This window comes from Emydura macquarii, unplaced genomic scaffold, assembly GCF_026122565.2.
Source record: "Emydura macquarii macquarii isolate MOO-44397 ecotype Brisbane River unplaced genomic scaffold, CSIRO-AGI_Emac_v2 contig_306, whole genome shotgun sequence".
Lineage (NCBI taxonomy): Eukaryota > Metazoa > Chordata > Testudines > Chelidae > Emydura > Emydura macquarii.
In genome coordinates, this window is record NW_027130443.1 from 11,544,289 (window position 1) to 11,554,034 (window position 9,746).

At 50.0% G+C, this 9,746-nt stretch overlaps 1 long non-coding RNA gene across 2 annotated transcripts; it reads left to right on the plus strand.

The window, feature by feature from the left end:
• Positions 1-1,109: 1,109 nt before the first annotated feature.
• On the plus strand, positions 1,110-9,482 carry LOC137160651 (uncharacterized). Of its 2 annotated transcripts, none has more exons than XR_010921955.1 (3): positions 1,110-1,246; positions 3,580-3,706; positions 9,013-9,482. It is a non-coding gene; the product is annotated as an uncharacterized lncRNA (long non-coding RNA). The 2 variants fall into 2 exon arrangements; XR_010921954.1 differs by lacking the exon at positions 1,110-1,246 and adding an exon at positions 1,367-1,489.
• The last annotated feature ends 264 nt before the right edge of the window (positions 9,483-9,746 follow it).

The window sequence follows — 9,746 nt, forward strand, 5'->3', positions numbered from 1 at the left end:
AAAATAATAATCTGTGTATCATGGTACATATATATGGCCTTTGGCAGTGTAGTGTCCAAGCTTTAGAGACGGTTGAATAATATTGCCAATAGACAATGGGTGAATTTTTTCCATCCATTAACTAAATGAGGGAGTGTGGTCTAGTGGCTAGAGCACTGGGCTGGTCCTCAGAAGACCTGATTCCAGACCTGGTGTGTGACCATGGGCAAGCCTCTTCGCTTCTGCTTCCCCTTTGTTTATTTACTCAGGATGCTATTATGGGCTGTGACTGCCTCTTGCTATGGGTCTGTACAGTCCCTGGCACAATGGGGCTCTGATCTTGGCTGGGACCTCTGGTGTAATGGTAACGCAGATGATTAACTAGTGACAGTAGTGAATAATCTGCCCCTCCCATGATTTGAACAGTTCTGCTCTACGTCAAACCCTGTGATGGCAGACCGGGCCCAGAGCAGGGCCCTGGTTGGGTTGCTGTCCAAAGCCAGCTGTCTCTCCCCTCCCTTTGAGGTGGCTGCAGGAATGCAGCAGTCCTCTTGGCCCAGAGCTCAGCTGCCTCTCTCTGTCTGTGATTGACACTTGAGCAACCCTGCCTATCCTCTATAAACACATACACTGTCTAATTGCTGACAGTTATTTACCATAAAAAAGGAATGTGTGCACCACCGGCCTTGACATTTCATGTCAAAATTCTGCAAGAAACAATATCTCTATATATTTCTCCCAGTATTCCAAACAGTTGGATATATTTCCCCCTTCTCTTTGTCTTGTAACCTTTGACAGTTGAGCTGTGCCTTGGTCCCCTCCCCCCAATGATAAAATCCAGTCCTGGGGAGATGTTACAGAGGGGGAGGAATCTCCCTTCTAGTCCCTCACCCCCTAAATCCATGGCTGACTGCTCTCTGACAGATGGGTGCAAACTTACATACAGTGAATTCTAACTCACGCCTGCTTGTTTATTTGCTGTCTCTTGGACCCTCTGTGTTCAGACATCATTGGTTCTGCTCAGAGCAGCAAACAATGATGTGCAATGCATCGTCAAGCCCTAAACGGCACCTACATGCAATTAAAATAATTGGGCTCACACCTAGGTCTGATTCCTTTCCCCACCCCCACCCGTCTCTCTTCATCTGCTCTTTCTCATGCTTTCGCTCCATCTTGGGAACGCATCACACAAACCCGTGCCCCCTGCACTTCCTTGTTCCTTTTAGCCCTCTCCACCAGGTGCAAGCACTGAATCCTCTTCTGCTTGGTGAGTGTGCAAGGAGGTGCACTGTGGAGCATGGGGGGTGGGGGAGGTGCACGCGCGTGTGTGTGGGAGGGACGGGGGGTGGTTTGGAGGCTTATTCAGCTCGGCCTTGACACAAGTGCGAAATGAGTTCTCAAGCGCATGAGTGAGAGAAGATATTCCAGTCGAGGCCCATGAAATATAATGAAGGCCCAAGGGACGGTACCAGTTCCTTGGTTAAAAATGATGCTGTTATATTTAGACAAGGTAACTAGAGGCCCCTCCGGACATGGAGGAGTACAGTTTTTTGTTTAATGATTCCATAATCTGATATAATGTTGGGCCTGTAAGACATAATGAAGACCTAGGGGAGTTTACATCTTTGCTGCTTTAAAGGGCCCGCACTCGGGGGCTAGGCCAGGTGGAGGTTTGAACTTTGATGAAGTCAAACATGTTTTTCTCTGGATTTGTTTGACATGATTGAGAGAAAACCTGGCAGCTGTGGGAAGTGGTGGGGACGGGCGGCTGTAAACACAGGAGCACTAAAAACAAGCCCAGATGGCTGGTTTGCTGGCATGTGGCTACTCCTGGGGTGCGTGCCTGGAATGGTTTGGAGGCCCGATCTGGAGTACCATGACCCCTGGGTGCACCTCACAGGATCACTATTATTTCTGCTTTGGTTGTGCGCAGTGGCCCCAATCATGACTAGGAGAAGGGATGGGGAGCCGCAATGACTTGGTGCAGCATAGACAGAGTCCCTGCTCCAAAGACTTTACAATCTAAACAGGCAAGAAAAAAACCCTACAAGGGTGATGATCCCCATTTTACAGACGGTGAACTGAGACACAGTAGGTTAAGGGATTCACCTTCGCTAGGAAAGAGAGGGTGATCTTAACTCAAGTTAGCCAATCCGGTAAAATCAGGGTGAAGACAAGGCAGATGGTAGTTTTCATACGTGTTAGAGGGTCGAATTAAAGTCTGTGTGGGATCCTAGGGTTTGTCTGAAACTGCTCACTCCTGGTAAAATTAACTGCTGCCTTGTCTTCACTAGAATTTGACTTCGATCTAGCTAATGTGAAGTAAGGCCACCCCTTTTTCTCAGTGAAGACCAAGCCTAAGTGACTGGACCCAGGCCACGCACACAGTCCGTGGTAAAGCCAAGAACTGGACCTAGGACTCCCAAGTCCCCCTCCAGTGCCTTTAAACACAAGACCAGCCTTCCTTAATTGGGCCCCAGGTTGGGAGGCAGCTGGAGGAGTCAATGAAAAGAAGGGAGCATGGTTCTGTTGCTTGTTTTATCTGGCCATCTGTAGGGTTCAAGAAGTCTCCCCGTTGGGCAGGGACATTCCCTTCCAGCCCATCACAGTCTCTGATCAATACAGGAGAGGATGGTAGTTGGGCCCGAGTCAAATTTGGATCCAGGCCCCAATATCTGCAAATGCTTGGAGGCAGATTTTGGAGTTGGGTTCATCTCTGGACAGGGAAGGAGTCGGAGGGTGAGTGGCCGGGGGCCCTGCAGCGGTAAGTCATGCTGCACGTGTAATGCAGCGTTCCCGGATGGGCTTGTGTCAGGGATTGAACCCTGGGTCTAAGAGCATGAGCTGCTACTGCCTGCGCTAAAGACCCCAGGCTCCATAGCTCAAAGGCTGTAGCAGCCTCATACCAGCGGACACGTGGACTAGCTACTAGAGGGGGGCCGAGAGAGATGCTGTGTTAGGGAGGGTTACGTCAGCGTCACAGCAGCGATATTTGGGCCGCAGGCTCTTGGGCCGCCAGGGGACAGGGAGAGGGACTGAATGGCTTGGGGAAAGAGTAGTGGTACCTTTACCCTCTAGGTGGCCACAGTCTGGATCCAGCCCAGGGCTGTGACTGCAGTTCCGGTTACCATTTGGTAATGGGTTGATGGCCTTAGCCCAGCTCCTCGAGGTTCAGCGTCCATGTCACGCACAAAGATCCCCTCAGATTGTTGGCAACCTCAGCAGAGAATCCCCTTTGTATCTGTCATGGCTGTCTGTTCTTTACTGCGGCTAGTTTTGCAGCAGCTTCTCAGCACCTCTGGCCTAATCCAATGGCTAGTGGAATCCCATTGACTTCAGTGGGCACTGGGTCAGGGCCTAGGAGGTGACCATTAATGAGAAGAGGAATCGGGAATGATCCCCCTCCTTCCCCACTGATTTCAGTGGGAACCTCCTGCGTGCGGGAGCTGAATGCACTGGGCCCTTCTGAACTCTGCGGCTGTCTCAGGTTTCAGCGTTTGGCAGATAATCTAATCCCCTTTAGGATATGAGAGAGCCTGCAGATTCCTCCAATGGGAATAGCCCCTCGGGGCGAACCGTAATGAATTCCTATCATTCCAGCACAAAGGCAGCTTTCCGCAGAAGATATGAGGGTCACTGCCCTACCACCATCCCTTGGAGACATCAGTTGTACACCAGTGATTCTGCTCTCCTGACAGACAGGCAGTAGCCCCAGAGCTGCAGGGAGGTTAGTGGAGAGTGGAGAAGCAGGACTCTTACTTGTTGGTTTACTTTCTTCTTTTTCTTCTTCTTCTATTTTCTGCCTAAACAAAGGTTTTTAAGTACCCGACTGACACTGTGTTTTCCAACCCCCACTGCATACGCATTGCTCCGCTCATGAAACTGCACCCTTGTTCTCTGCACAGAGAACAGTCTCCCTGTGCTGCATGGTGCAAATTATGATCATTTGCTACTCTATTATTTATTTCTGTCCAGGTAGCAGCTAGAACCCTTACCTGAGATCAGGGTTCCATGGTGCTAGGTGCTGTATAGACCCAGAGTAAGAGAGAGCCCTGAAAAGCCTACACTATGCATAGGCAAGGCAGGTAGTGGGAAGGAAAGGAAGGATTATTATAATTATGCGTTACTTTGGAGGATAAATCACTTTGTTGGTCTGTGCTTCAGTTTCCCCATTTGTAAAATGGTGAGAATAATTACCACTAGCCTGAAGTGTTGTGAGGCTAAATCGCTCCTGCTTGTAAAGTGCATTTGAGATCCTTCATTTGCTCTAGAAGAACAAACTATTGCCGTTCCGTTTCCTGCAGTCCTTGGGAATAAAGAGACGGAAGTTCCTCCCTAGGCTGGTTGGAGGGCAGGCACCCTGCCCCGTGTTCCCGGAAAAGTTGCTTCCTCTAGATCTCCAGTAAGTTTTCTGATCTGGACTATCGTGTCCACAGCAAAGGAGTTTGATCCTTATTATGCAGAGCAAACCTGCCTCAAAGGGGGAAGGGGAAAAAAACCCAAACCAGATGCTTAATAGAGGTCGGTCTGCAAAGGTTGGACATTTCTGTGGTTAACAAGAAAATCCCGAGTTACAGCAGTAAGGGTTCAAAAAGAAAGAAAGGGGCTGTTGTAAACCCTTCCGCTTCAGGGTACAAGTCAGCCTCTCACTGATGGGATCATGAAGAAAATCCCATAGCTGTCTGCCAGGGGCCTGGCTTTCAGAGCCATGGGGGCCAGATTTTGCTGCTCCCATTGGTTCTCATGGGAGGGGGCAATGTGGCTATAGAGGATTGTCCATTGTTCTCAGCTGGGTGTGGAGCCCCGGTTAAAGCTCCAGCCTGGGGGGTTTTCTTGCACCTCTCTCTGAAACAGAGGGCACTGGAGACAGATCCTGGACAGTGCAGATCATTGGTCTGACCCAGCATGGTAATTCCCGTGTGCCGCTGGGCTGGGACCAGTAAGGTGCCATGTGCTCGTAGACCCCGCTGTCATCTTTGGGACATTCAGGCCTTTGCAGCATCAGATCCTAAGAGTGATGAAAAATCTTGTCTGGGGCTCTCACAAGCCTTGTGTCCGTGTCAATCCGGGGGGGAGAGGGGGAGGGCAATTGCATTTCCCTATATAACTTTTGGGTCACCAAGCATGTTCCTGCCAACTGGTGAGCCAGTAAGGGATGGCTCCTGGCCCCCCAGGGACGTGTCCCTCCCTTCAGGATTTGTTCCATGTCTCTGCTCTCCTGCTTCCTCCGTTCTTTTTATTTTTTTCCCCTGCACAAAAATGAAATAATGAAACCTGCCCCATCAAGATGCTCTTTAATATGGTTGCATGTCTCAGGCCTGAAAGTTTCACCTCAGGAGCTGCCACTCCATCTCTGTCAAGCTGTCAGAGGCAATGTGTTTACGCTTTGGCTGAAGACGTGTTGCAATTCAAAGTGGATTAACTCTTTGGGCTGCCTCCCCCCGCTCCTCCAATTCCACTTGGGTGGGTTCTGCCCAAGCAGAATGTGGCTTTTCTCTAGCGGTTTCCATATTCGAGGGGCCGGAGCACAGAGATAGACACCTGAGGGGCTGATTCTGCTCTCGCTGGGGTAAATCCAGAGTGACTCCACTGGTGTGAAAACGGCATGAGCGAGAGAAGACGCGAGCCCGGGGCAGCTCCATTCCAGCATCTCTTCTGCCCACCAGATCTCGCTTTAATCACACCCTTCCAGCTCCATGGACCCTAAGAATTCACTGGGAATGCTGGCTACGCCAGTGATTGCAATCGCCCCCATTCTGATACGTGCCAGTGAGCCTTTCACCTCCTCGGAGCCAGATCCTCCAATAGTGTAAATGGGCACGATGGATCTGCAGCAGAGCATCCTGCCCCATGTTCCTATCCCTCCCTCTGTAGATCGTCCCTGGAGAGAGCTGCACAGTCAGAAGTTTCGAGTGCACGCACGTGACTGCATTTGGGGTGGGGACGGGGAGGCAGCTTCAAAGGAGCCATCAGGCTTCTGGGGTCTGCCCGGGTCCCTTGACTGGGCCCCTCAGTGCGAGATCCGACTTAGACCTCGTTTGCCAGCTCGCCTATGAAAAGGCACAGCCCAGCCAATGGCGAGGTTGACTAAGTGAGAGCTGAGCAGGTGGGGGAGAGCACGTTCACCAAGACCGTGTTGTGTGTGTGGTTTCAAGACCTAACAGGGCGTAGGTGGTAGAGACCCCCCCCATTAAAGCTGAAACCAGGCACGCCAGAGGCTTTGCTGGTAGGCAAGAGAAAGCACTTGGAAGAGTTGGCTGCCACAATGCACACCGACCACCGGTGTGTTCAGGGTGTGACCTAGCAGTGCTGCTCAATGCCACACAGAGCAGGATCCATGAGTAGTGCTTGGCTGGGAGACTCCGTCCCATCTTGGTGGAGGATGATCTGGCTTTGGTTATACCTGCCTGCAGTACCTCTTGGCTGGCCTACGGCAAAGCGATATTCCCGGGTACTTAGGAAACCCCACCTGGTGCAGCATGGTGCAGCTCATCTCCTCAGCAACACGGGCCACCGCAAGCACATCACGACCATCCTCCACGGCCTGTGCCAGCTCCCTATAAGATAGTGAGTCGAGTTCAAGGTCTCGGTCCTTATCTTCAAGACTCTCCATGGCCTGGGCCCAGGATATCTAAAAGATCCACTGAAGCTCCGGGATGAAGACCGTGTCGACAGCTTCACTCCTCCGCCACAAAGGAACTGTCGATGATACGGATAAAGCTCCTCTGTGCAGGAAGCAGAACTTACTCCAAGGTTTGTCCAAGATGGTGCAATGAACTCCCCAGGAACTAAGCACCATCCCAAGCCTTCCCAGCTTCTGCTCCAAGCACAAGATGCATTTCTTTGACCCGCTTTCTCTGCCATAAACATAGAGCAAAGTGTGTGTATATACCTAGGTCATAAAATCCGAAACAAAACACTCCACTGCATATACTTCTCCCCCCACCCTTCGCCCCCCTGGGAGAGGATGAGGGGATAGACACATGACAGATGTTAGTCATGTTTCTTAATATGCTAGTGGAAGGTGCTCAGATACTACAGGAATGGGTGCTGGAGAAGAATCTGTAGAATAGATTTGTACCAGCAGGCAGGGGAGACCTGCTGGGGGTGTTTAGAAAGTGGGGTTCAGGTCCTAGCCATCACTGTAACATGGATTCCAACGTGCCCTGCTCTGCCATGGCCTCCTTTAAACATCCCCTCCAAGTTCCCCACCGGAGCTCGTTAATTCTACCGTAGAGCAGTGTTATCCCTATTTGAGGGGTGAGAAGCAGACAGGGGAAGTGGTTTCAAGTGCTCACAGTCTCGCTGCAGGTCCGTGGCAGAGCTGGGCCTGGAACCCGGGAGTCCAGGTTCCCTGTCCTCTGCTCTACCACTGCCACAGCACATGCCCTGCCAAAGCGCTGCAGCAGCAGCTTTCCTTGCTGTGACGTCTGATTCCTAATGCCCTTTTAATACTGGTTAGCCGGGAAACCAGTTTCTGGGAAAGACCTGCCGGTTGTCCTGTATCCACAGCTGTGGGAGGAGAAGCTAATTTGCACTCACTGATTAGCTGGGGAAAAGTGGGGGGATGTCAAGCTGAAAAACTGCAATCTAGGTTTCCAGTGTTAATATCCCCATTCATCCAAGGCCTGTTAGCTCAAACATTGCAGCTCGCTTCCCGCCAAACGTTGTGAAACAGGTATTTGATCCTCTTGAAAAGTTTCCCCATAACTTTCAGTTCAGGTTTGCACGGCAAACAAACAAAATCTGGAAATGTTTGCACTTCATGGGCTGTTTGCCACGGACAAACTCAGCTAATGATGGTGAAATTTGCATCCATAAATGCAAAAAGACCCAGGTGTGCCCCACGCAGAGATTCCAATCTCCTCCCTTTGCACATTTCCAAAGCTCCTCTGAATCACGCTCTGCTTGCACTAGAGGTGCTGGAACTAGGGGTGCCAGTGCTGCTGCCACACCCCCTGCCTTCAAGTACTTTTCAGTGTATCCAGGGTTTATAGTTTGGTTCAATGGCTCTCAGCTCCCCCACTATAAAAATAGTTCCAGCGCCCCTGGCTTGCACTGCAGAGAAACTCCCTTCTGAGTGGAGAGGTGGGGTATTCTCTCCAGAGTATCCTTAGCGTAGTGATTATTGCAAGTAGGCACATAACACGGTGCTGCCACGGGGGGGAAGTATTGTCTAAGCGATTGTGTATCTGTCAGTTACCCTCTGCAGAAAACCAAGGACGCATCTGTTGTCTTCAGCTGCAACTTGAGTTAAAAAAAGAAACCAAAACTTTAGAAGAACATAACTTTGGAGTTTATCTTTTGGAACAATTTAAAATTATTCAGTCAGAGAATCACTTCAGCTTAGCAAAAAGTACATTTAAAATCTACCCTTTCTTTCTTTCTTTCTTTCTTCAATTGTATACCTCTCAAATTTTCCCATATATATATATATATATATATATATATATATATATATATATATTAAAATAACTAAACACCCCTCTCCCCTTATGAACCAGGATCTGGATGTGTTGGTGCAGAGCGAGGGGGTATCACAAAGTAATAGGTTGTGAAGCTATTAAATGCGAGATTATTATTATTAACGGCGAGATTAAATCTCAGCATTCTGATTCCACCTTTTCTGCTGTATATAGTTGAGAATAATAAAAGCGTGAGAATCCTGGATTTGCTCGATAAATGTAGGTCTCAGACAGTTGGGTTGTATCTCAGGGATTGTTACGTCTGCTCTTTGCTTGTTCTAAGTGGCTGTTAAGACCGTCATGTGAAGAGCTGCTTGCATGAAGCCATTTGCAAGGCACATTTGATTGGTCCTACAAACCCGTATTCCTGAGCACCATGTACTGGCACATTATCTGTTAATTATTTGCATGCCTACAGCCCTCTCTCATTTAGAGAGCGCACTCATCACAGTGGGCAGAGCTTGATATGGGACCCTCTAAATGACCAGGGAGGTGTCTCTGTCTCCTGCCTACCATTGGGCACCGTGTTTTATCCTGACAAGCTTCATTTGGTGCCGTTTCCTTTCAGGGTCTCCAGCAGTGTCAGTCACATGGTGCTGTGAAAGCAGCAGGCCTGCCTGCCATCGGGCTGAGTCGTGCTGGCGAAACTGTGAAGAACCATTGGTTCCCTCTGCATGGCAAAGAGGAAAGGCCTCATAATTCTTGCTGTCATTGAAATTCATCAGGTTTCTTCTGCCATGGATATTCACAGTAAAAACGCTCATAAAATCTCCACTTTGCTTAGGATTTATTGCTTCCCCCTATAGAGTAACTTTTCAAAGAGCCGAGTCTAAAAAGACTGGGATGGCGGTGCTCTCACCTGTCCCTTCCTGCAGGCCCCTGTTCGAAGGGAGTTGCTGGAGCAGAGAGGCTGTGAGCAGGGCGTTCAGTAGAGGGCAGGAAATGACCAAGGGCCTAGGGCATCTGCTACCACCTTGTAATGTGCCAGGGTAATGGTGCCATGCTGCACCTCGCCCCTGCAAGCCGTCAGGTCACGCTCTGGAGCAGGAAACCTGCCTGCGGGTGTGTTAGCATCTTCCTCGGGATGATCTGACACCAGAGGAGCAGGCCTCAACCCCCAGCCTTGAACTCTGCGCAAGTTTGACGCTAAGCTCCAATTCCGCTTTGCACTCATCCTATAAAGGGTCAAACTATAACCCCACCCCCCGCTCCCCTGAACCTTGGGGAACTTACAGATCCAAGCCTCTCTGCTTGGGTCCATCACCCATGCAGACCTGTCAGGGTATTTGTACACTGCAGTCA